General features: G+C 43.8%; 1 protein-coding gene and 1 long non-coding RNA gene across 4 annotated transcripts in view; one reads left to right on the top strand and one right to left on the bottom strand.

The window, feature by feature from the left end:
• Positions 1 to 25,758, top strand: part of prickle2b (prickle homolog 2b) — a 124,010-nt gene that overhangs the window by 54,199 nt on the left and 44,053 nt on the right. The gene's annotated exons all lie outside the window — the stretch shown is intronic.
• LOC119488084 lies at positions 5,457 to 18,065 on the bottom strand. Its single transcript, XR_005206866.1, has 3 exons — positions 18,056 to 18,065; positions 8,929 to 9,030; positions 5,457 to 5,506 (listed from the first exon to the last, which is right to left on the bottom strand). It is a non-coding gene; the product is annotated as an uncharacterized LOC119488084 (long non-coding RNA).

Genomic DNA, 25,758 nt, shown 5'->3' with positions numbered 1-25,758 from the left:
CCAAATCACATGGTCTTCAGAAATGGATGGAGTTTGCTCAGCTGTTACTGAGAGCATGGATCAATTGACATCCAAGCTAAGACACTGTTTGTGTGATGCAGCTGAAAGCTCAAGAAAATGCAAGTCCAGTAAGTGGACCCTGAGTTGGGGATGTTTTGTCCCCAACTCAGGTCAAGAATAGAGTGGTGCAGGGATGACGTATTTTTGTAGGCCAACCAGGAAGTTAGCATCGCCCTGGTTCCCTCGACAAAAACCCAATGGGATTTTTTCATTAGGTTTTGGGTTATTGCAGAAAATAAGCAAACGTTTGTGACGCTTCCATGTTTTGTTAAGCAAGATCATTTTCACAAATGAACACCACTTTATGATTTTGAAGTGTAAATGTAAAAAGTAAAAAGCTAACGTTAGGCTATAGACGAACTACACCACGGTCGCATGAGTGCGAGTATACATGACGAGGCTGTAAAGGCGGACGAGTCAGCGTGATGACGTTTAGTCTCATTTAGCCTCTTGATAGCAACCGCCTTTTCTAAGACAATTAAAAGCTTAACATTTCACGAGTGGGATATTTACTGACGTATTTTACATCGTAGACCAAAAAAAAAAAACTCTTAAGTTTGTGTTAACCACAGACCGTATTTCAGGCTTCTAACTAAAAGCCATTCAAAAAACCCATCGACTTCCAGACGAGGGAACTGGAAGTCATTTCTGGGTTTTAAGACTCATTCCTGTATCACTCTATGAACTTTATTGCTTAACTTTTCAGCCAACACAGACCAGAAGTCATACAAGTGTTATAGGTGAAATCATAATAGAGATTACATGTCAACAGATTCATCTCTTTGACAATTAAGCAAACTCCATCCAATGTTGAAAGCCCTGAGAAAATGCTAGCAAGTGGTCTGTGAGTTTGGGATTGTTTTGTCAACTGTAAGGTGTCATTATTACTTCTGCAGAAATCGTAAAGAAGATCTCTACTGCTCCTCTTGTATTTTGTCTTGCTGTATAGGTCATCCTATCATAGAACTCCTACAGCAGCTCTCAAGTCTTGGATGTCAGAGCTTCCTGCTGCTTGATCTGAACCGTCTGCCTCTCTTGTGATTGCTTGCTCACTCTAAGAAAACGTGATCTGTAAGACTTTCTTAACCCTTTGCGGGAGCAATGTTCGCACCAGAATAGTGGTCTATCATTTCCTTTCAATTTGCCGTAAACCTTCTTATGTGGAACTCTGCTTCCTGTTCCCACATGATGTCAACGCAGAAAACTGCCAGAACATTTACGGGTTGAGTGCATGAGGGGAAGGGGCTTAGGAAAAAAAGCGCTGACTGCTGTTGACAGGCGGTGGGAGGGGGTAATGTTGTGGACTGTTTGCCCTCTCAGCAGCCAGTTTGGTGGTCACCCCTGATTGCATTCGTCTGTTGAAAAACTTTGTCGTCCTCTCACTTCCCCTTGGTCTTTTTTACTCGCCGCTGTCACCCTGCTGACCATCTGTAAGCAGAGCCGCTCTTCTCCTCTTCATCACCTCCGCTCAAGGCATCTGTTTCTTTTCCCTCCCCTCGCTCTCTCGCTCTCTCTCGATGTGAGAGAGATGAAAACAGAATTTTTCAATTAGGGGGAGCCGTTGAAAGTGTTTGCTTCAGGCTGCCGCACTGCTGCTGCTCTCTGCCCCCTCTGAGATCCTCCCGTCGTTTAGTGTGTTTCTTCCCCCCTCCACCTCATTCCCAGCGCAGCCAGGGGGGAAGCGGGAAGCGGTGAGTAACTTTTAAACATTTTCATCCTCGTCATTCAGCTGCTGATTTGTTCGTGCCGGCTTCCGAGGCTCTGATTGGTGGAGAGGAGTTGTCTTTGGCAGGGAGTCAAGGCTTTTCCCCTGGGTGGTGTAAATTCTGCCTTTTGACACTTTCATTCTGGAGAGCTAATCCCCTCAGTGATTGGTTAGTTTTCTTAAGGACACTGTTGACTTATCTTGACAATTTAGACATCATGGTATGTTTTAATTTTGGGAGGGCATGCATACCGCGACAATTTAGGCAATCTATGGTGCGTGTGTGTTTCATGCCTCGCTCTATCTGTGCTTTCACAAGTGTAATTTTAAGTCTTGCACGTTGGCGTGCACATCCGTCTCTACAGTGAATTACGACTGACTAGTGACAACTGAGTAAAAGCGTCACATGAAATCCTGTCTTTCCGTTCCCTAGGGTGCTGCTTTGTTGGGCTGCCAGCGCAGTTGTCAGGAGTGGGTGGCGTTATCTTTAGACAAGAGGAGGAGAAAAAGATGGAAGTGAGAAAATGTGTGTCAGGGGAGAAAGAAGGGGAAGAGAAATGGTTAAAGGTGTCGTGATGGATTGAGTTAAAGGGAGAAGGGAATAGAAAAGCAAGTGAACAACAGAGGGGAGAAGAGGAAAAGGCAGTTGAGAGGCAGTGCCTTGTCATCTCAGCTGTTGTGATTTAAGTAGGCTGACGGCACAGAAATCTCCCAGCATCTCACAGCTGTGCGACATGCCTTCCCCTTTTTTTATTTTTAACCTGGACACTTATATTAGGCTGCGAGGTCCAAGCAGTGTGCAGACTATTGTCTCCCAAACTCTGCATGTGTTTGGGTGTGCCTCATAGACTGTATAGATGGACAACGCGTCTCCACTTCCTTACACTGTACAAAAGTGAAGCCAAAATATCCAGGATATGGGAGCTGCCATCTTGAGATTTTTACGTCATTTGGAGCCAGAGTCTGAGCAGTAGTGATCGGGGGGGCTGGAGCCTTGGTATCGAGGTCCCGCCCACACACCCGCCTGAGCCAAACACGAACCGAGCATGGCCGCAGCTTGCCAGCGTGAGCCACCTAGCTGCTACGTTAGCACCACGGTAGCTGTTTGGCGAGAAAGACACAACAACTAACCAACCGACAGTTCGGAACACACCACAAAAACTAGTCCGACAGACGCTCACCGACGGCCCCAAACTGTCCGACAGCCGACCGTCGGCTTGGTGTGTTATAGGGCCTTTACACAGAATCGTGACGATTATGGAAAGTTAAAGTTACATCTCCTCTCTCGTACAATTCCCGAGCCTCCTGCTCCACGACTACTTCACTCAGAGGAGCTGTCAATCATGACGTCTCAACCCCTTTTTATGGCATTAAATAACTAATTAAAACCGAACTTATCAGAAAAATTAACACTAGTACATACATCAGTGTGATAACAACTACCTAAAATGACAGAAACCATTTTTGGGGAAAATGTATTTGACGTGTACTTTGACTTTTAAGTTTGGCCCATGTCCCATCCGCTAACATGGAGGGGGTGGGATTTCTGACATATACTGCAGCCAGCCACCAGGGGGCGATCAAGAAGATTTGGCTTCATATTTGGGGAGCAGTCATTACTCTTATTCCGATAACGATACCAGTATCGTAAATGCATCTGATACTGCCAAAAATTCAGAATCGTGTATCTGCGAGTACGCCAGTCTATGCACCGATCCGATACCATCATTTATTAACCCCCAAAAAAAATCAACTTGTTTAGCTGGAAATCAGTTATTTTTCACCGCTCGAAAACAGTAGCCTTCACTGTGCTGTCACCCTGGATGTATCATGGCGGCTACTGGCAACTACTGTTTTAGAGCAGCTAAGAAGGACTGATTGTAGGTAGTTTGTCACGTGGCAATACAAACAACAACAGTTTCGTTGCTAGTGGAGAGTGTAACGGTATCGTTGCATGTGCCAGGGTGCTGTGTGTCTTTGTATGACAGGGTATCAGGGCATGCCTATATATGTCAGTGCCACAAGTTTCACTGCCAGAAAAAATCTCCTTTCCCTAAAGCCCTCCGGTGTGTGTTCTGCCTCAAATCCTGTCACATGTGACAAGTTTAAGAACAGTTTACATGTGTGAGATCCAGCGCTGGCTCAACAGTCTTTATTGACCGTGTGAGTGTGTCCGTAAATTGCCAGAGTGCATTCCACACAGACGTGCTGCCAGCTCTGTTGATGGCACCCTTGTGTGAGCGGCTGGTAAAAGACTAACAAGGGGACTGAAAAAAAAAAGAGACTTGGATTTAGAGCTCAGGGAGTCCTGCAGCTTCCTGAGCCCCATGAAGTGTCTCTGCAGCACCTGGGCAGCGAGCACCCACCCACAGCGACTACACCTACAAAAAAATGGCCTCTGCGTTGACTGATTGAAACATGTTGCTAGGGAACATATTGTGTATTTTTTAATGTGTGTGTGGGAAAATCATATCATCAGCAGAATTACTAGATAAAGTGGATTTGTTGACAGTTGTGGAAAGACCTGTCCTCTCATCCTATTACCACTTCCTTCCAGACGTCAAGACAAACATCCCTCACTTCAAAGTTCCTCCGGAGTTAAGAAAGATTTAAAATGTGCTGAGCTCACTGAAGCAGGAGGAGGATGAACGGTTCAGGGTCAGGAAGGGAGGGAGGGAAGGTGGAAAACAGAGGGATGAATGAATTAGCTTCTGCAAGTGGATCTTTAGTTGCTCCTCAGGCGGTGAGAGTGGCAATTGATTTGGTAAGCGAGTGGTCGCCTCACCCACCCCCCCATCCCTCCTGCTGCTGCCAGACCTATCTCCTTGCATTCGTGTGCTGTCAACCAATCGATGTAGAGGAGCCGACTCACAGCGGTGTATCAACTTAGAGCCGCATTGATCAGTTCCATTGATTTTAATCCTAATTATGTTTCATCATCTGAATCTCTAAAAAGGGTTGTAATTGTCATTCACTTTCTGTTTGCTGTAGCGCCAGAAAACTCACTCTTACCGTTGTGCCATTGTTACTTTCTTTAATCATAACCTCTCTTTTTTTTCATCAAATTGTGTAAATGACAGAGTCACAGGATCTGTTATTGTGAAGTTTCAACTCTATTTAAATTTTCATCATCGTGTTTTAGCTGTGAATTTTCACCTCCCACAATATTCTTCACTTATTCAGGATGAGACGTCATCTCCTGGCAATGTCGCGTCGTTCCAGTTTGGATGCGAGGACCGTTTTAAATGACAACACTAAAACTCTACAGCCATGCTCTGTCAGGCTGTAGTGACAGTGATGTATTTAGTGATAAACCAAAGGGACACATTTAAGGAGGGGGGGCATGAATTTTTGTACCAATTTTCATGCCAATCCATCCAATAGTTATTAAGACATTTTACTCAAAACCACAAATGTAAACCTTATTGTGGCATTGTAGAGAGGTGCAGGGATGAGTCCTAAAACACGGAAATGAGTTAGCATTTTAGCACTTCCGGTTCCCTCGACTCAAAGAATCTGTCATGTGTCTTCAAAAAGGCAGTTGCTAACAAATGACTAAATGAGCATTTACAGCCTCGTTGTGCATACTCGCGTTCATGCGACCGTGGTGTAGTTCATTTATAGCTTTTTACTTCTGACGATTAGATTCACACTTAAAAAATCATAAAAGTGGTGTTCATTTGTGGAGAATATCTTGGTGAGCAAAACTTGTAAGTATCATAAATGTTTATTTGCCACATTCTGCAATAATGCAAAACCCAATGGAAAAATCCCATCGGCTTCTTGTCGAGGGAACCAGAGCGAAGCTAACTTCCTGGTTGGCCTAGAAAAATACATCATCCCTGGAGCACTCTATTGTGGAAAAGTTGAGGGATCGCTACAGTCAGTAGGTTACATCGTCTGAAAAGTGAATCATGAATGTGTGTACAAGATGTTCGCCAGTAGATGTTGGAATGTTTGACAGCATTAGTGAAAACGTTGTCCTGCTGGTGGCGCTACAGGAAAAGATCAGAATCACCAAAATCAGCAGGATTCATCCTCTTGGGTCCATGGATGTCTGTAGTTTCATGGCAATCCATCCAATAGTTGTTGAGATATTTCAGTCTGGACCAAAGTGGTGGTCGACAATCATCAGACCAAACTGCCGACTGACATCACCATTCTTAAAGCCTTAACATGATTACAAATTGGATTTCAAGCTTTTGTTCCTCAAACCTTTAGGCTATAATGTGACAGCGGACAAGATTGTGTTTATTGTGAGATTACACAGAAATTTGGAAGACGACTTTGGAGAGAAGAGACAGAAAACATGAGTCCCTTTGCGTAGTTTCCTCATCTTCTCTTCCTTTTTGTTGCGTCCTTCCTTTGCTGTTTTCTATCTACGGATCGTGGGACTGAACAGAATCTGTACGTCATCTCCATCCAGACAACAGTCTCAGATCAGTCTCGGGACATTTAGCCAGAAAGCTGTCAGGCCGGCCGTCTGAGGGATCAGACAGGATGAAACTTGAATGAAATAACAGAGTAACTGGGTAATTGGGTTGTGTCACAGTTATGACAGACTTCACGTGTGGGGGGATAGGGGGGAGTTCAACTGAAACAAAAGCTCATTCAGCCCCGCTGAAGTCACTGAATGACATCTCAAGGTCCTTTCAAATTAAAAGAAATATATCAGCACCGGCCTAATTTGAGTGAAACAACAGATTGCAATTATAGTCTCTTGTGTACTTAGACATTTTTATCAGACTGTCCTGTTCTCAGATGTGTCGAACACACACACACACACACATACAAACACACACACAAAGATAGAGCTCTGGAGACGACCAGAGGTGGAAAGTGCAGCCAGAAAAAGCAGGCTGCCACTCAACTCTGCCAAGCTCGGCCGCTGATAAGGTCGACCACGGGGAGATGTCTGCACTCAGGACCTGTCCGTCAGGCTTCCCTCCCCTCTTCACTAGAGAGTGATGGGAGTGATTAGGGGGGAGGAGTGTGAGAGAGGAAGATGGAGAGGCAGAAAGACAGATATAGAGTGGCTTGGGAATAAGAGGATTGAGGCAAATGAATGAGGAGAAAGGGAGTGGAGGAGGGTCAGAGGGAGGAAAAAACGGACCAGGACGAAATCCATGAAACCAAAACAGATTGGTAAAATTAGGAAATGAAAACTGTAGAAAGAGAAGACGAGGGGATGTTTAAAAAAAAACGTAGAAACAGTCGTTACTGTATCAGCATGTCAAAATGATCTCCGTTAAGCTAGCCAGAACAGCGTTCTCCATCTCAACCACAACTTCACGCTCTGTTCTCATTTTCTTGCTGTTTACTGCCTGAAACCTTGATTAGGTTACAGACATTAAGTCAATTACCATAAGAATCTCAAGTCATTGTCATGCTGAGACAACAATAGCGCTTTGTTTAAGGTTCACAATGGAAGACAGTTTTTGTAAACACAAAAAAAAGGCCTTATAGCAGCAGTTTTGTGTCGGTTCGAGGTGACTGGGTGAAGACTTGGAGCCCTCGGTATCCTCTAGTTGAACTTTTTCTGCTGACTAAGACGGAAATGAGTTGTCGCCTATGCCGTATTTTCAACAGCGGATGGACGCGTCCACTCTGAGTCATTTGTGTCCTCGATAACGCATACACAAAAAGAAATATGTTCAGACTCGCTCCGTCTTTTCTTTTCTCTCCCACGTAGAGTCATGAGTGATCAAAGAGGCCCCAGATGTTGTGCATCACCTATCTCCTTTCACCATCTCCTGACATTGTTGTGAAAGTGGCCCGAGTATAGCGTTCATTTAGCTGAGGGCTGCCTCCGGTCCTGCAGCGTTCATTAAACATGAAGAGATGGATTGGAGTTTCATGGGATGCGGCGCGGCCTTACATCTCTTGAGAGAGTTAATAAGGAAAATGAGACACGCAGCTGAGCCGCAGCATTAGCAATGACAAGCTGATTTGATTTTGTTCCACACCTCCCTTGTTTTTTCCGTCATGTTTGGTCAAGAACACAGAGCCCCGTAACACAAACACCACCTCTGTCTGTGGAAAGAGTTTCACGGTGGAAAATTTGGCAGTGGAAATTCTTTGTTTTTGATCCATCTGCTGCATGCGCCACACAAAACAGAGCTATTTTGGGGTTTCACAGCGAGCAGCGGAAGTGCCAGCTCTCACACACTTCATTAAAGTCCTGATGGTGGATAATTATGAACTGAATCACAGCAAGAGCATTGCTTGTTCATGCTCGTAGAGAAGTTGATAGCGTTTCCTCCGTGTTTGCCAATTCACTGAGGTTTCTATCTGCATTTACTGTACGTGGTTCTCACCCGGAAAGTGTGGTAAAGCCTGACTGTTATATAAAGCTGCAGGAATGAGTCCTAAAACCTGGAAATGAGTTAGTGTTTCTGCACTTCCGGTTCCCTCGTATCAAGGTCAGAGGGTTTTTTGAATGGGACTGTGTCCGAAAATCACTCATTCAGTACTCCCTACTCACCATCCAGGGAGATCTATGTAGACGACTATATAGTGAGCTCATCGGCAAAATGAAAGAACCCTTTCAAACACTCCTCGGGTCATTTTCTCGGCGCCGTTAATTACGTCATTGCTGTCGCACAATTAAAACGTGCCAAATCAACGTCAGCTGGTGGACCATCCATAATTATACTGTATTCTGACATTATTTTTGTCTGTGATAAATACATATGTAAGCTATTTTGTTGAGTTGGGTTGTCTCTCAGCGAAATGCTGTAATTTCAGATCCCCTTGGTAAACAGTGATGCAGCGTATATGTCCAGGGCTTTTATTGTGAAAGGTAAGAATTAACAGCCGGGGCAATAAGCGTGTTTTCCCAAATTCATAAATACAAATGACTTTATGGCCGTTTGTGTTGTGATGTTCTGCTCATATTAAATACATTATTTTCGCGCCACAACTCACGGATTTGTCTCAGTCACGCTGCTCTCTCTCCTCTCATCCGTCTGCCATTTTTCCTTCAGCGCAATGCGTGATGGTATATCCTGCTCAGTTAGTGACCATCATTGTCTACTACTTTTCACGATGCATTGTGGTGTAGTTTGTTTATAGCCTAAAAAAATCATAAAAGTGGCGTTCATTTGTGAAGATTATCTTGCTGAACAAAATGTGTGTTTGCCACAGAGCTTATTTTCTGCAACAATCCAAAACCCAATGGAACAATCCCATTGTTTTTTTGTCGAGGGAACCATGGCGATGCTAACTTCCGGGTTGCCCTACAAAAACACGTCATTCCTGCAGGGCTCTATTCAGGCTGTGTGAGGGCAGCTTCTCCACTCTGACCTCAGCCAGTGAGCTCAGGGTCATGTGTTAATGTTTCAGTGTCATATGTCTTCTGCTCGGGTCACGCTGAGCTAGTCCCAGAGGTATGACCGCTATGTGGGATAAGCATAGAGAGTGGAAAAGGGCTGGAGAGGAGTGCTTTGTGAACTATATAACTGTCAGCTTGATCAGTGTCATAGATGGCGAGGGCGAGATAGGTAGAGACACGTCAGTTAACCTTTCCATAGAGCGCTGCTTTGGCTGTCTTTGTATATTTAGACTCGCATGTTTCGATTTTTTTGTGATATGAATGCATTTAAATGGCTGAATATGACCAGAAATCCAAGCAGTAGTTTACATGACAGTGACACTATTTACGGTCATAACGTGGGCATGTGAGCTGGCATTGCTGGTTAGCTGCTGTGATGCCTGCATGGGAACTTTTCCTCTGTCTCTATGGCGACGTGCAGAGAATTTAGACTCGTCTCTAGCTCTCCTTTTATCCTGGTTTATAATGCCAAGTTGCCATAAATACAGGACTTCAGGGAGCACTTATGGTAATACACCCAGTTTGTGGGGCAACAAAAGCTTTAATTAGGCTGAATGCCAACCATATGGGACAGCAGGTAGGCTCCCCGCCCGTGTGGTCCAAACACACACACACACACACACATACAGTACAGATTCAGAGGGTTAGGAAAATTACTGTAAAAGGCCGAGCACCAGATTCTGTGCTGTAGGCTCCTCTTTATGCCATGGAAAAGATTGAAGCCTCCCAGGGTGTTGATAGCATATGAAAGGCAAACAACTACCTCTTACAGGAATAGTTCAACATTTTGGGAAATATTTGCGTTCTTTCCAAGAGTCAGATGGAGCTACAGTCAGGAGCCGATTACTGTAGCTTAGTTCAGCATAAAGACTGGAAGCAACAGGAAACAGCTCGTCTGGCTCTGTCCATCTTCACAAATCTGTCTACTGACACCTATAAAGCTCATCAATCAACACATCTCGTTTGTTTAATCCATACACAAACAGAAATGTAAAAACAGTAATTTGTGGTTTCAGAGGAAGAGGTATAACTATTTCTTTATGAATAACAGTTTATCCATCTGCCCATTATGTCTGTGCAGCGTTTTGTCTGTGATATCATGAATTTGGCCAGTCACTGTGCCCGGTTGTTGCTCGCCAAGAAATAGTTATAGAACCATAACGTCCTGTAAACATTTTAGCCAAATAGAGCAGCTTTAAAGGTGCTAAATATGAGATCCAGAGCATTTATATAGCAGCAAACAACTATTTGCTATGTAAAGATATAATTGAGTAATGTCTACCTGAGCAGAGAATGAAGTCTCTCTCCCTCTATGTGTTGTAATTCGAGCTGCCCCTTGCTTTGTGGACATTGCCGAGCCGGCCGTGCGTGCTTTTAGTGCATGTGAGCGTGCCCCACTGGCTAGCTCACGGCCACTGCTCTGCACTGCTCTCATATGGCGGTTACAGCTCATAATGCTGAAGCGTAGCAGCCACCTTCCGGTTCCCCCCCCCAGGTAAACATCGTTAACTCTGTCACCACTTTTTTGCACTGTTTAGCGCTGTTAGCACCGTTGGCTGTGAGCCGCAGCTCGCCATCGCCACGATGAAAGCCTGAAAGGCAATAGAAATGCTCCAAATCTCATATTTAGCGCCTTTAAGTAGACAGATTGGCTAGCAATATCACACAATTAATATAGCAAGTTTAGCTAACTAGTCACAACAAGCCACAGCGGCAAGTACAAAACAGTTCAACCATCAATAATGGCGAAAAGCCCTGCACAGAAACAGCTTTCTGTCTGAAAGTACCTTAGAGGAGCTGCATCTAACTATAAAGTGGCGAATCTCTGCCTGTCTTTCCGTGTGTCCTTCGAGAACTGCTAATCCGATCAACTCCGGTGTATTGCTGGGGAGTGCTTTGTCAAATTTGGACCCGCGATACGTTCAATGTTTATAAACTTTGAATGAACAAGCGATCGGCGCTCTGTTCAGCATTCAGGGCGGGGCTTCAGGGCTCTGCAGACGAGAGACGAGCATGTCGTCTGCAGACTGGGGCTCATAGGGTGCCTTTCAGTTTTGCTGCTGGATGCTGGATATACGAACGTTACAACTGAAGTCTTCTTCACTTCCCTGGAGTCAACAAGCACCGAAGGGTTCTCGACTCTGCTGCAAGCAGCACTTCTTTGGGGCCAAGCAGTCGGCCCGCTGCAAACGGCCACCCCTCGAACAAACACTGCATTAGTTTTTTAAACTCTGAAGAGAGCCCAGCTGGCTGTTTCCTCCTTCTTCAAGTCTTTATGCTAAGTTAGGCTAATCACCTCCTCACACGAGAATGGTATCAACCTTCTCATCTATTTCTCGGAATGAGCGTTTCCCAAAATATCAAACTATTCCTTTAGCACTCATACACATAATTATGCATCACTGGTTCTCCAAATCTCCATATACTGACATACATGCCCATTAGCAGACTGGGCTGCGGATCAGTTATAGGAGGAGGAGCAGGAGGAGCAACGGGAATGAAAAATGAGCCGAGTTTATGGGAAGGAGAGAAAAGGGAGTGAGGAAGTTAATGAAAGCCTGGGAGGGTGGGTCAAGACAGAGGGACACGGAGGATTAGAGATAGTTAATTAAAAAAGAGAAAGAGGGTATAGGGTGAAGCTTAGGAAAGGTAAGTAAAGTGAGAGCGGGGGAAACGCTGGAGCGAGGCAAAGCGAGCAGCAGAGCGAGGGGGAAGTATCCGACCAGAGGAAAGAAGAGTAATAAGCACAGAGGAACGGCGAGCATGAGGGAGGGAGGCGAGGTGAAAGAGGTAGAGGAGATGCTGAGCGAGGGACTCGTGCAGCTGTAAGTAGAGAGGAGCGAGGGACGAGGTTAGAGGGAGGTGGGAGGAGAAGGAGGAGGGGGGGATGAGAGCGGTGCCAAGCTGTCTCGGGGGTGATGAATGAGGCCATAATGAAGTATCTGTGCTCCTCTGCCTCTGCCTCTGGCTGGAGAATAACCGCAGCCTTGGCACGGCCCAGAGACCCGCTCAATCATGCCAAGGAGAACACACACACACACACTCAGAGAAGTTTAGATGATCCGCACACACACACACACACACACACACGCACAACGGAGTTTGTGACAAGCTCCTGCATTACAAAGCACACACATATATTTACACACAGGAACTTATGACAGACGATCTGTCTCTTCCTACCACCCACCGTATCCCCATCACACACACACACTAACACACACACTTTACCTTTCTGTTTCTGTCTCTCCACCCAGACCAGGGGTGGCAGGAGTGTGGGTTTTGTAAAACAACCTATTGTTCAGTATGACAGGCTGGTAATCCACAAGACGCTGTGTTTCTCCACACACACACACACATGCACACACACAGCGAGTGATGGAAGTCAAGATGAATGGTAAATTCCTCCTCTGCAGTAAACAAGTCGTGCCGTCCTGCGGTTTCCGCCGCTGTCACCAGTACACCGAAACGTCAGTCTGCGCACAAACAGTACATGTTCAGTGTGCAGAGAAGACAATGGATAACAGTAAATGTGTCTCCCTTCCCCTCTTGCATACGTCTGTGCATGCGGAGGCCGATCCACAGCAATACAGCCTGACTGAAAAAATGCAAGTACTAGTGTCAGTCAGTGAGGGGCCAAGAGATGAGAGCAAAGAATGTCTATATGACCTGAGCAACCGGATATCACGCCAAAGTGTGTAATAGACCTGCCTGTCCACCAGAAGATAGTGTGTCAGTGTCACATTTTGCCTCGCCGAGGCGTGAATATTACACGCATGTATAAAGGTGCTGTAGCCTACCAGCAGGGGGCAACAAAACCACTCACTTAGGTTTAGGAAAAACTTAATCGTGAGCCTTAAAATAAGTACGCAAATTAAGGGCAACGTTATGTAACATATGTACGGAAAACACGCCACACATTACAAACTTAGCTTACAAAAGAAACCACAGGTCTCAAGCACCAATCTCCTGGTTGAAAGTCCTGTGTTTGTTGGACCCGTAAACGTCCCCGTCCCCTCCTGCCCGCCATAAACAATCTTTCTTATTCTACGTCACTAGCTCTGAGCATAGTGTATTCACGCAGATGACGGACAATGTTAGTTTTTGCACTACTTTGTACTGAAAATTCACAAAGGATGGATGAAGTCATGGAGACATGTTGAGTAAACACTCACACTCACACACTGAGGTCCATCTTACTACTACTTTATGCTTTGTGTTTCGCATTAGCCATGGCCACCATGACTGCGGTTGTTGTCCTTCCATTTCAGTCAGCTTAGTTCTCAGTTGGCTGTCCTCGGGGTTCCCCACACACAACAGGATATCAAATCGAAAGTATTGAACATGTTTAATATTAAGGATTTGAAATCGGTGCGGCCAGGATGGACATCCGAGCCGATCGGGGATGTCCATGACCTCACATCACAGGAATATCTAGAAAGATAATCCTTAAAACCATCAAAAAATCTGGGCTTTGCTGACCATTGTCGGGAGGGGATACTGGGGCCTAAAATCGGCTTAATTCTCGTGTAGTGTGTACCCGGCATTAGTTCTTCATGGTTCTCTCCTGCAACTTGATTAGATGCTGTCGGATTGGTTCAAACAAAGTGGATCTGGGGAATTAAATGTTGACTTGCTGGGAATGAATAGCGCTAACGTTAGTTGATTCAGGAAATGAATTGATTCGTGGCACACTTTAAATAACATACTTCTCAAGTTTAAGTGAAGTCACGAGTCATAGGTGTTAAAGTTAAATTTGTGATTTGAGTCCACACCTCTTTTGAATTGTCCCTTTTTCCCCTCCTCTGTGTTGCATTGCAGTGATGCGACCAATCAAAGCCCACCCAGAAAAAAACTGTTTAATTTTATTCACAGTGCTTCTTTGACTTTGCAGTGCATTTCAGCCCCACATACCTGCACATGGGTTGATGTTAACAAAGTGTAGATGCACTACAGAGGAGTGTGATTGTGTCATTTTCTAGTTGAGTCTCTGCGTGCGGTTGCCTGCCTCCTCGATTGTGCAACGCCCGTATCTAGATGTAGACCGTTGAAACCTCTCATTCACCCCTAAAATGCTATCATGACACACACCTCTCTGTAGAAAACAACCTTCTGTTGATGCAACGTGGTGTTCATCATCCATGAATTACAAAGACTCTATTCTTCTGAAGATGATCAGTTTGTATAGCCTTTTGTTCAGTGATGGATGTACGCACTGGTATGTACACGTGTATGTACGTAACTGTTAATGGATTCAGGTGCCAGCCTGGAAGTCCTTTGAATCGGTATCTGCAGTGAAAATTGGATTCCTGCTCCTTTCATTGATGGTGTTGCAGAGGGGAAGCTTTGAATAAGGAGGTAGCAGCACTGTATAGCCTGAACTTTGCTGACAGGCAGTTTTTCACTGATCCCTCCCAAAAGACCAGAGCTGGGAGAGAGAAGCAGAACTGTGGTGGAAAGTAGGACAGGGACGATGGATCTCTCTCTTACTCTCTTCTCTTTATATGACTATCCACAGTATCCTCTCTGTGTGTTTGTGTGTCTGTCCATGTGCATGTGTCTTTACATGTGCTTGTGTAAGCACATGTTGAGGTGCTGCATGGGATTCATTACCTGAAATTTAACTCTGTCTCCAAACATATCCATGTTGGCATTAAAGGCCTCAACGGTGTGAATACCTGACAGTCAGGTATGTCCGATGCAGGATGTCCCGTCTTAGAATGACAATCCTCATAATGTGTCCTACATGTGACACATAAATCAATGTATTCTCACATGTTTTTTTATGATATCTTACGACAAGTTATTCCTCATTTTTCATGCGTTTTCCTACAAATGTCCAGCAACATGTGACGCATGTGTCAATTTCCGCTCTAGTCTTTTCAAAATAAACTTCCATAGGTTGAGGCAACAAAACTACTTAAACTTAACTGCTGTACTTAAGTACATAAGTTACGTGACAAAAACGACTTAGTTAGGTTTAGGCAACAAAACGACTTAATTGGATTTAGGAGAAGATCGTGGTTTGGGTTAAAATAACTCCGTTATTGGCGTAACTTAAGTACATAAGTTACGTGACAAAAACGACTTTTAGGCAACTAAACTAGGCTTCTTAGTTAGGTTTAGGAAAAGATCATGGTTAAAAATAACACCTGAAATGGCGAAACTTAAAAGAACAGTGTGTATCCAGGTGGTATCCTGCGGTAAGGATGCAGATTACAACTTCTGCCGTGTGCCAAGCGTGTATGATTGCTACGGTGGCTGACATGAAAACGTGAATGGCCTTCTCTACAGCCAGTTGTTGTAAGAGTAGAGAGTGCATAGAGTATGTGTGTATGAGTGAAGTGAGTGGTGAAGCAAGAGAGAGAAAGAGAGCCGCAGCGATGGGAGCAAGTAACGTTATCGACTCAGGCCCAAGCAGGAAAAGTTAACAGTTTGGTTTGTCTGTTCTGGGCTACTGTAGAAACATGGCGGTGCAACATGGCAGACTCCGTGGAGAGAGGACCCGCTCCCTATGTAGATATAAACGGCTCAATCTAAGGAAAACGAAAACACGATTCTTATTTTTAGGTGATTATACACTAAAGAAAACATCACACCGTTCCTTTAAGTACAGAAGTTATGTGACAAAAAAGTTAGGTTGAGGAAAAGATTGTAGTTTTGGGTAAAATAACACCGGAAGTGGGGTTACTTAAATACAGAAGTTACGTGACAAATAAATGAACGTTGACTTCTGGTTTCACACGGGACACGGACACCGGTCTCCCGGCCAAAAGTCACCCTATGTGGCGTTTGTCGCTCTCGATTACATACGAATTGATTTCATGGGATATATATGAATTACAGTGCATTACTTTTCATAGGTATAGCTACAGATGTGTATGAGAACAGCCTGCTTAAATGTCCTCTGTGATTTTGGTTTAAAAGTTAAAGGTTCCAGAGCAGACCACCCTCTGACACTTCATCTAGCCCCCCTAGGATCAGTGGAAGGTTTTATATTGGTTCCTATAATAAGTAGTGAGTACATTTTTGTGCGTTGTCTATTTACACACTCAGCAGATACCAACACCTGAGGGAAATATCTGACAGCTAAATGCTCCACTAGCTAGTTAGCTGATAGCTAACTTTGCCTGCTGTCTGTTGCTGGGCAGGTTTATGATGTTCGGGGTGGTGGAGGTCACTGTGTGTGTGTTTGTTGGCTCAGTTTCATAGACAGACAGCCTGTAGATTGGTCTGTTTCCAAACAAGTGAACTTTCCAGCAAACCAGCCTACATAAAGCTCTCTGTAACTTGTTTCTCCTCCACTGCTGCAAGCTGTTCTTTCTCCCCGACACATGTCCTCATCTTCAGCATTTCTTCTCCTCCTCTCTTTCTGCTGTCTTGCCATCTTTGTTTCTGCCTCTCTCTGTAATTTTGCCACTAATGGTTTAGAAATTGATTCCCGGCAGTCTGTGATCCGTGTCTCCTCCTCCTGCTGCTATGTTTTGCCTAAAGGAATGCCGCAACGCAAACACACACACACACACACACACACACGCTCATAAACATAGCATGTGCTGTTGTCACAGTGAATTGTTGAGGTTTTGTCCTGTCTCTCTTTTTACGAGGAGAGTTTGCATGTTGGGTTGTGTTTGATTTGTGAAGCAGCAGGAGGAGGGAGTGAGAGATGAACATCGGCAGGGATCAAATATAAAGGAATGTGGAGCAGCAGAACGGGGTGATGATGATGTTTGGTGGAAGGAAGATGAGGAGAGAGTGATGGAGAGCGATGCTTGTGGGTGCAGCTGTAGAAAGACGTCTGTGAAACCTTTTTAGATGGTGATATTGCCTCTGTAACCTCCTGTGACATTAGAAAAAAAGTCAAAATTCTCTGATTCCAGCTTCTTAAATGTGAATATTTTCTGGTTTCGTTACTCAGTAAACTGAATATCTTTGAGTTGTGAACAAAACAAGACATTTGAGGACGTCATCTTGGGCTTTGGGATCGACATTTTTCCCCATTTTCTCACATTTTATAGACTAAACAACTTTCAACAATGAAAATAATCGTTAGTTGCAGCCCTAAATACGATTATTATACCCTTATTTCCATATTAACTCTATAAAGGAACAGAGAAACACAGGGAGACACGCACCATATTGCTCTCTCATTACAGAAATCAGCCACCAGTCTGGAGTTATTAATTTAGTTAGATTAGTTACTCACTAATGCAACACTATCACACCCTCTCCATTTCCTTATTCCGTTTCCATCACTTATTAAGAATTCCCAGTCAGGCTCCCAAATGGCAAAATCTGAAGAATCCATCTGGAAGGCTGCTTAATAATGAGTGAATAGTGCTGCCACTGTTGTTTTGGAGGACAGACTTTTCCGATGTGTGCGTGTGTGCGTGTGTGCGTGTGTGTGTGTGTGTGTGTATGTGTGTGTGTGTGTGTAACCCCAGCGGAGCATGTAACATTAATGAGAGGGCCGGAGACAGGCCTTATCACCAGCTTCCCAGTCCTGGCCAGACCTTAATTAGCTCATAAATGCTTAGCGCAGACCCCGCTGTGGTACTGCAGGGCCGAGAGAAGTTACACACACACACACACACACACACACACACACACACACACAAGCAGACAATGGTCATGTGAATGTTTATACACACAAAGATGCACACAAACTGAAATCATCACCAGTATGTAGAGGTTAATATGTGGATGACATTCAGACTATATGGGTGTGTGTGTAGAGGGTCGGGTCTTTGTGTTTGCCATGTGGTGATATTTGGTCTGTACACACTGATTGTGTGTGTGTTAGGACTGGGACGATACACTTATCTCCCGATTCGATACTTGGGTGCCGATTCAATATGTATTGCGATTTTTAAGTATTGCGATTCGATATTACGATTTATTGCAATTTTTGTTAACTTTTTTATCTCTAGACCATAGGAAAACGTTGAATCATACACTTCTAGGGACTTTTAATTTGAAAAATATCTAAATTAATACAGTAAAAATGTTCAGGAATTCAGGAATCAGGAATTATTAATTAAATTTTTTCCAGTAACCCAAAAATCAAAGAATAAAGACATTTCCCTCACAAATTAGTGGTATTTTATATTTAATTTATAAGGGACGTGTAATGTTTTATACTTGTGGTGAATATAATCCAATCAATCTTATTTCCATATATGTATTTTGTATATACAGTTCCCTTTGTTAACACCGTATTTTGAAAACCGGATGTAGTCACACGTGTATACCTCCTCTAACTTTGCCAAGTCTGACGCTAGCTCTCCCGTCAGCTCCGTTCTCTTTATACAACCATGGTCAGCTCCATCGGGGCCGTTTGAATGCATTTGACATAAATGTCAGTATATGGGTGCTCTACAGTTGTAGCGTCGGACAAGTTGACCACGGAGATGAGAGTGACGGCCGGCTTGACCGCACGTTACCGTAATACGATAGCGTTTCTTGTCCATGACAGCGTTAGCATGCAGCTTTAGCTGTGATGTCTAGCTCTGCTTTTCCTGGCAATGTGTGAAACCCAAAGTGTTTCCATACTTTGCTGTATGTGTAGTGTTTAACACGTTGGATTTAAAATGTGAGGGTGCAGGTCGTATCCCCACAGACCCACCGCCATTTTCTGCTTTGTCATTTCTTCCTTCTTCCTACTTTCTTCTTCCTTCTACATCCACTTAGACTCAAATGAAACAAAAGTATTGATTCTGGTATTAAAAAATCGATTTCAAAATCTTAAAAAATCACCTCTTGTGTTTGTGTGTTTACGTGTATGAATGAATGACTAACCCAATTAATGAATGTCTTGAATGTACGCAGGCTAGAAAAGATGTTTCAGGTATAGAGTGCTGGTGTTTGGTCTGTACATGTTTGTAAAGGCACTTCTATATATGACTTAGCGCCCGGCGGTCTAGCCTATCAGTGACCTGTAGCCCTCAGCGTAGAATTGTGAGCCCCATTATTAGGTCTCAGACGGCAGATTTCACTGGAAAAACAGTGATTTTCAGACCACCCCTGAATGTTCCCACAGTCTCTAACAGAGCCCAAACTGCAGATAAGATAGCCCCAGTCCTCGCTTTGGAAGGCTCTTATCTTTATACGCCCACTGCTGTGTGACAAAACTGATTTCTTTTTAAAATAAAACTCAGAATGTTCCCCCCTCCAATCAGCTCTGTCCCTTTCCTCTTCCTTCTCTCTCTGTGTGCGTTTTTCTCACGGTTGCAAAGCTCTTTTATAGTTGCCCCTCGCACACAAACACACACGAGTGCTGGTGGTGACATCGAGGTGTAAAAGTGGCCACTGCCTTTAACCCCCAGCCCCCACACAGAAGTCAAAAAGGGCCCCACTGTTTGCTTCAGGTCAATGTTAGTTAGTGGAGAAAGTTGGTTTTGCCCCTCCTCCTCCTCCTTCTCTGCCCATCCCCCATCCCCCCATCCCCCCATCCATCCATCCATCCGTCCATCTCTCCATCCATCCAAGCCGGTGCCTGCTCCCGACCAAGAGTAGCCCATTGCCATGAAACATACACACTGCCCAAAACTCAACGGTGTCTGTCTGCCTCTGCATCATAAAACATCACATAAAGTCAGAGGGGTTTTTGAGGGGGATGGGTGGGTCCTTTGAAGTTGGACAATGACCTCCAACTTGTTGCTTTCTGACAACCCCCCCCTTTCCTCTATATTCATACACACACATCCGCTACATCCCACTGCCGCAAAACACCCCAGAAGGAGACACTTCCTGGAGGCACTTTGTGTGTCTGGCTAAAAAAAACATCAATATGTGTGTGGTTATGGGTAGGGCTGTCAAAGTTATAATGCGATAATAACGCAAATTTAACGCCACTAATTTCTTTAATGCATTAACGCAACTTGCGATTTTTTTGGTTGAAGCGGGCTCAACCATGTCATACTAGCTTGACTTGAAGGAGGCAAAATAACACTCCAAACTTACACTAAATTTTGGCAGGGAAAAACTGGCATGACCATTTTCAAAGGGGTCCCTTGACCTCTGACCTCAAGATATGTGAATGAAAATTGGTTCTATGGGTACCCACGAGTCTCCCCTTTACAGACATGCCCACTTTATGATAATCGTATGCAGTTTGGGGCAAGTCATAGTCAAGTCAGCACACTGACACACTGACAGCTGTTGTTGCCTGTTGGGCTGCACTTTGCCATGTTATGATTTGAGCACATTTTTTATGCTAAATGCAGTACCTGTGAGGGTTTCTGGACAATATCTGTCATCGTTTTGTGTTGTTAATTGATTTTCAATAATAAATATATACATATATTTGCATAAAGCAAGCATATTTGTCCACTCCCATGTTGATAAGAGTATTAAATACTTGGCAAATCTCCCTTTTAAGGTTGAACAGATAAGAAATATGTGATTAATTTATGATTAACCACGATTAACTATGGACAATAATGCGATTTAATCACGATTAAATATTTTAATCTATCGACAGCCCTAGTTATGAGTAATAATAGTGGGTTTTTGAGTGAATTTTACTTGTTTTCATTTTGCAGCCTGTTGATCTGTAAGAGGTTGTTGCTGCGGGCGGTAGGGGCATCAGGGATATGTTTGTTGGAGATTTAGTTTTTCGGTCATTAAAATGATCCCTCGTGGCCCTGGCTCTGATGTAATCGGAGCAGACCGCACCCCCCACACAGCGCCGCGTGTGGCTGAAGACCCTCAAGCATACAGAGATGATAGGAAACAGATTCAGGCTATTAATTAATCCGTATAATACAGTTAGACGCTCTGGTATCTGGCACACCAAGTTCTTCCCCTCCTCCACGTACACACACACACTAAAATATTATTATGTGTACTCAATGCTCCCCTGTTCCTCATTGAATCTACCCGTTATCTGTCCCGAAGTCATTGGAGGAACATTGCAGCGGGCTGCACGGCTCCAGCTGAGAAAATCAATGTTGTAACTTGGAACAAACAGTGGTTGAACCCCCTGCAAGACTCCCACAGAGAGACGGCGTTCATGTTTGGGTACGAGTCGATATATTAGAAGTACACTTCTCTCCCTGGAGCCGTTGGAGGGTTTTGTGGCAGAAAAGCTTCCTCCGTTTGTCAGCGATTATGTTCTCCCTTCCTCTTCCTCCATCTCTACTTGCGTGTGTTTATCAGTGTCTGTGTGGCAGGTGGGTGGTCTCGGGGAATGAAAGACGCTGAGCCACGGGGATGTGAATCTCCGCTTTTCAGTCATGTCGTTTATTTATCTCAACTGTGCTCTCTATCTCTCTCACTCCCCTCGCATTTATCGCACAGACACTCACAATCACACTGAGGCCGTTTCTCTCACGTGCACCTGCAGGCACAAACATGGCATATATCTCCTCTCCAAGCATCCTATTTAACCCGATTCTGTCACGTTCCACACTAAACAAAGATGCAACCACCTGGAGCTTTTTTTTAGATCCGACAGCCTCGCATTTCAAAATCAAAAACAAGAAGCAGAACCCACATTACAGCCGAACATATCCTTTACAGCCGAAGACATCCTTCACCGCTGCACTATCCTTCAGTGCCACCCTTTTGCATCCTTCCTAATTGAATTCAGCACATGCCATACTTTGCTGATGTATCTTCCAATGCCAGATTTGATGTCTGCCTTAGTTATGACACATCAGCGACCACCTGCTTCCCGGCTTAATTGTTCACAATCTGCGCAGCGACAGAGTCCAGTTCTGTGAAATAAAAAGGGTATTTTTAGAATGACAAAGCAATCCTGGCCTTTAGCCTGCTGCTCTGAACAGTTTGTTTCCATGTTGTTCTTTTCAGCCCACCTCAGGTAAGAGGAACATGGCAACGTGCCACTACAGTGAAGTGAACTTCAGATACTGCCGGTGCTGATTGGTAGTCAAACACACTGCAGCACAGTTCCACTTTAAAGTGGACTGCTGACATATTGATGTGACTCACCTCTGCATTTTTATGATATTCTTTTTTGAGGTGGCACATTCTTTCATACTTCTGTTGCAATATCCCGTCACCACCGTACAGAACCTTAAGGCTGCTGCATACTTGCTGCAGAAATTAAACCTTTTGTCCACTACTAGAATTATTCGAGCACCTGTCCTATCGTCAAATCCCATAATTTCTAAGAAACTTATGAGCACATCTCTGGTAAACATAAGATTTAACGTGGTGCTTTTGCGTGATTCTTTGTGGAGAAACTCAGTTTTACAGATCTGTCGATTAAATCAACTAGTCGATTAGTCGACAAAATCGTATATGTGTTAGTCGACGAAGAATTTCTTTGGTCGAGGACAGCCCTGAAGTTTATTATTAAACCTTTATTTAACCAGGAAAGTCCCATTGAGATAAGAAAATCCCAAGGGAGCCCCGGACTCGTGTCTCTCACAAGTGTGAAATGTACTAAAGCAAAGAAAAACAAGTCATAATGCCCACACACAATGTAATCAGTCATGTAATGTTTTAAATTCGGTCAATCTTTCCATTAGTATTCGGTCACCTTCAGAGGACAGTCTAAGCATTAGTCTGATGGTGACATAAAAACACAGGGACGAGCCCGGTCTTTGTCACCGTCATCATGATGTCATCTTTTTACCGTAGATGTGCATGTGTCATACAGGACCAGATGACGTGTGACTCACACCACACACGCTAATGCAACTGCAGCAATGATCAGAGCCAACATCTGATTTAACATGCAGGTTTTTATTGCAGATATGACAGGCTCTTTATCATAATTTCACGTTTGAGTGCATCATAAGAAGCTATTGCTTGCTGCTTGCTGGTTGCTTGCAGATGTATGACATCAGGTGCTGGCATTTGCATTGTGACGTCAAGGACAGAACCTGTGATATCTCACCTTAATGAGTACGACAGAGCTGCAGTTATTTACTATATCAGTGCCTGCCTGCTCCTTTTTATTCTCCTCTACGCCGACCCAGCCCACATAAACCCAAATCCAACAAAAATAAGAGAGAAATGGCAATCTTTAATCTAACATTTGAATGAATAGCTTGTATTTATTTAGGGCACAGCACAACTGTTTCAAATTTACATCCTATTCCTCAAGGATATATGGGAGGGTTAGGGGTATACACACACTGAAACACACACGTTCCCTGGTTGTGTGTCTGACCTCTGAGGTTTGGCTGAACAGTAGACCATGGTGGAGCTTTAAGTGGGTGCAGGCAGACCAGATGTGTCTGTCTAACCCCACAGACCTAACAAGTGGCTGCTTGGCCAGTAGCCTCACCGCCGCTCGGCTGCTTAGCATGCTGCCGTGAAAGCCAGTGGACACGGTAGCGAGCCACCAGCAGGGCGCTGACTCTAAACAGAGGCTGACTGAGGTTTGCTCTGAGGTTTAGACGAGGGCTGGGCGGGCCAGCTGAAAGCTTCATGTTAACTAGGTTTATTAAAGCCATGTCCTTATGTCTTTGTTGGTTTGCGTGTGTTGCCCATTAGGGTTTAATGTGGCTTTGGGTCAGCGGTAGACCCTGGCAATCTTCATAAATTCATACAGTTTTTGCTCATTATTAACAATATAAAATTGTAATGTACTCAGTGATGTTTTGCAAGGAAATTATAACGTTTTTCCAGCAGAGACGGGTGCAGTAATGAATTACTGATGCTCTTTTAGTCTCGCTGAATCCTCGGATTGACATCTTACTACCACACTAGCTTTTTGGTCTCATTGTTTTTTATACTTTTATCTATCACAGATGAAACATAACAACAACAAAACAGTCTCTTTTTTTTAAGTACTCCCACTACTTGGCATTTATTCACCAAGAAAAACGGAACATCAATTTTGTATGGTCTCTGTGATTATTCATGCAGCAGCACAACAAAAGGAAAGATTTAAATGTGAGAGTGGCTACAATCTCCAATTTTGATGGTTTAATGGAAAAGTAATATCATGTTACTGTGGTGTTAAAGCTTCGAGGGTTGTGGAATAAGTAAAGGAATGCTATTTTTTATTTAAATAAATAATGTGCAGTATAATAGTTTCTCGAGCTAAAGGTATAGTTTGACATTTTGGGAAATACTTTTATTAGTTTTGTTGCCGAGAATTAGGTGAGGCTCTCACGTCTGTCCGTTAAATACAATGGGCAACCTCCGGGACTGAAAAGTGAAGCCAATGCGGAAGTGCCTTAAACTTGCATTCTTTCTCATAGCCAGCAGGGGGCGACTCCTCTGGTTGCAAAAAGACGACTGATTGTATAGAAGTCTACGAGAAAATGAGCCTACTTCTCTCTTGATTTATTACCTCAGTAAACATTGTAAACATGAGTTTATGGTCTCAATCGCTAGTTTCAAGTCTTCTTCAATACAGTATGATGTTCATTTAGTAAATTATGGTCCCATTTAGAGTCAGATAGACCATGAAGCAGGGGATGCTTTAGGGCGGGGCTACCTTGTGATTGACAGGTCGTTACCACGGCGTTGTCCGGTCTGGGAGTTGTTTGTGTTTTCATCTTACAACTTTAACCCTTTCACAGTGTGTTTTCAGTTCATGAAAGTTAATTGTAACCTTTGGTCGCCTAAAAATGTCTTATTCTGTGTTCGGTTGTACTTAGCTCCACCCTCTCGTGTCACTTCTAGTTGCAAAAAACCAAGATGGTGAATTCAAGACTTCAAAATGGCAGTCCAAAAGCCAATGAATGACATCACGGTGACTACGTCCACTTCTTATATACAGTCTATAATTAAATATGAAACTAGAGTCAAGAGATGGTACGAGTAGCTTAGCTACATATTATACAACATGCTAATTGGTGAGGTAATTTTTTTTTTACCTTTGTACAGAGCAAAATCCAGCTGTTTCGCCCTGCTTCCATTTGTACTAAGCTAAGCTAACCGTCTCCTGGTGGTAGCTTCCAGAGGTGGGACCAAGTCATTGTTTTGCAAGTCACAAGTAAGTCTCAAGTCTTTGCACTAAAGTCCAAAGTCAAGTGCCAAGTCCTAAACTTTGAGTTTCGACCCGCACATTTTGCATACTGCAATTTGTTTTTTGTTGAACACCGCATAGTTTTTGTACGCCAAAGAAATTTAACTCGAGTCTGACTCGCGTCCAAGTCATGTGACTCGAATCCACACCTCTAATAGTTTCATATTTAACTCTCATTCACTTTCTTGACAAGAGTTAGATAAGCATATTTCCCTCAATGTCATACTGTTCCTTTAAGAGCCCAACACTAGTTATTAATCATCTTTCAGCGCCCACAACTCTCATTGTCCTCCTCCAGTTGAAGGTCAGCACAGTGCCAAGTTAGCCAGGACTCCTCAAGTTGATGATCAGAGTTTGCAGGCCGACACAGGATCTTAAAGTTTACCCAGCCTGCTGACCGTGAGGGTGACGAATTTCACCCCTCTGCTCTAAAACAGTCATTTGCAGCTGAGAATTCTGGGAGTGTGAAGAGCCTTGTGGTTTGAAGAGCTGCATTTGATTATTTTCTGCTTAGTAGTGTTAAATTCTCTCCACTTCTATCTGACGTTTTCTTCTCTTAAACCTCTATTTTCTTTATCCAGCTTCTCTGTCTCCCCTCCCCTCTTTTCACCCTTCAATCATTCTGTGTCAACTCATCTCAGAAAAACTTTGCTTACCATGATGAGGTTACAACAGACCAAACCATGAACAACAGGGAAAAAAAAC

Source organism: Sebastes umbrosus, chromosome 1 (genome assembly GCF_015220745.1).
Source record: "Sebastes umbrosus isolate fSebUmb1 chromosome 1, fSebUmb1.pri, whole genome shotgun sequence".
Lineage (NCBI taxonomy): Eukaryota > Metazoa > Chordata > Actinopteri > Perciformes > Sebastidae > Sebastes > Sebastes umbrosus.
This window is presented reverse-complemented; position numbering and strand designations above follow the sequence as displayed.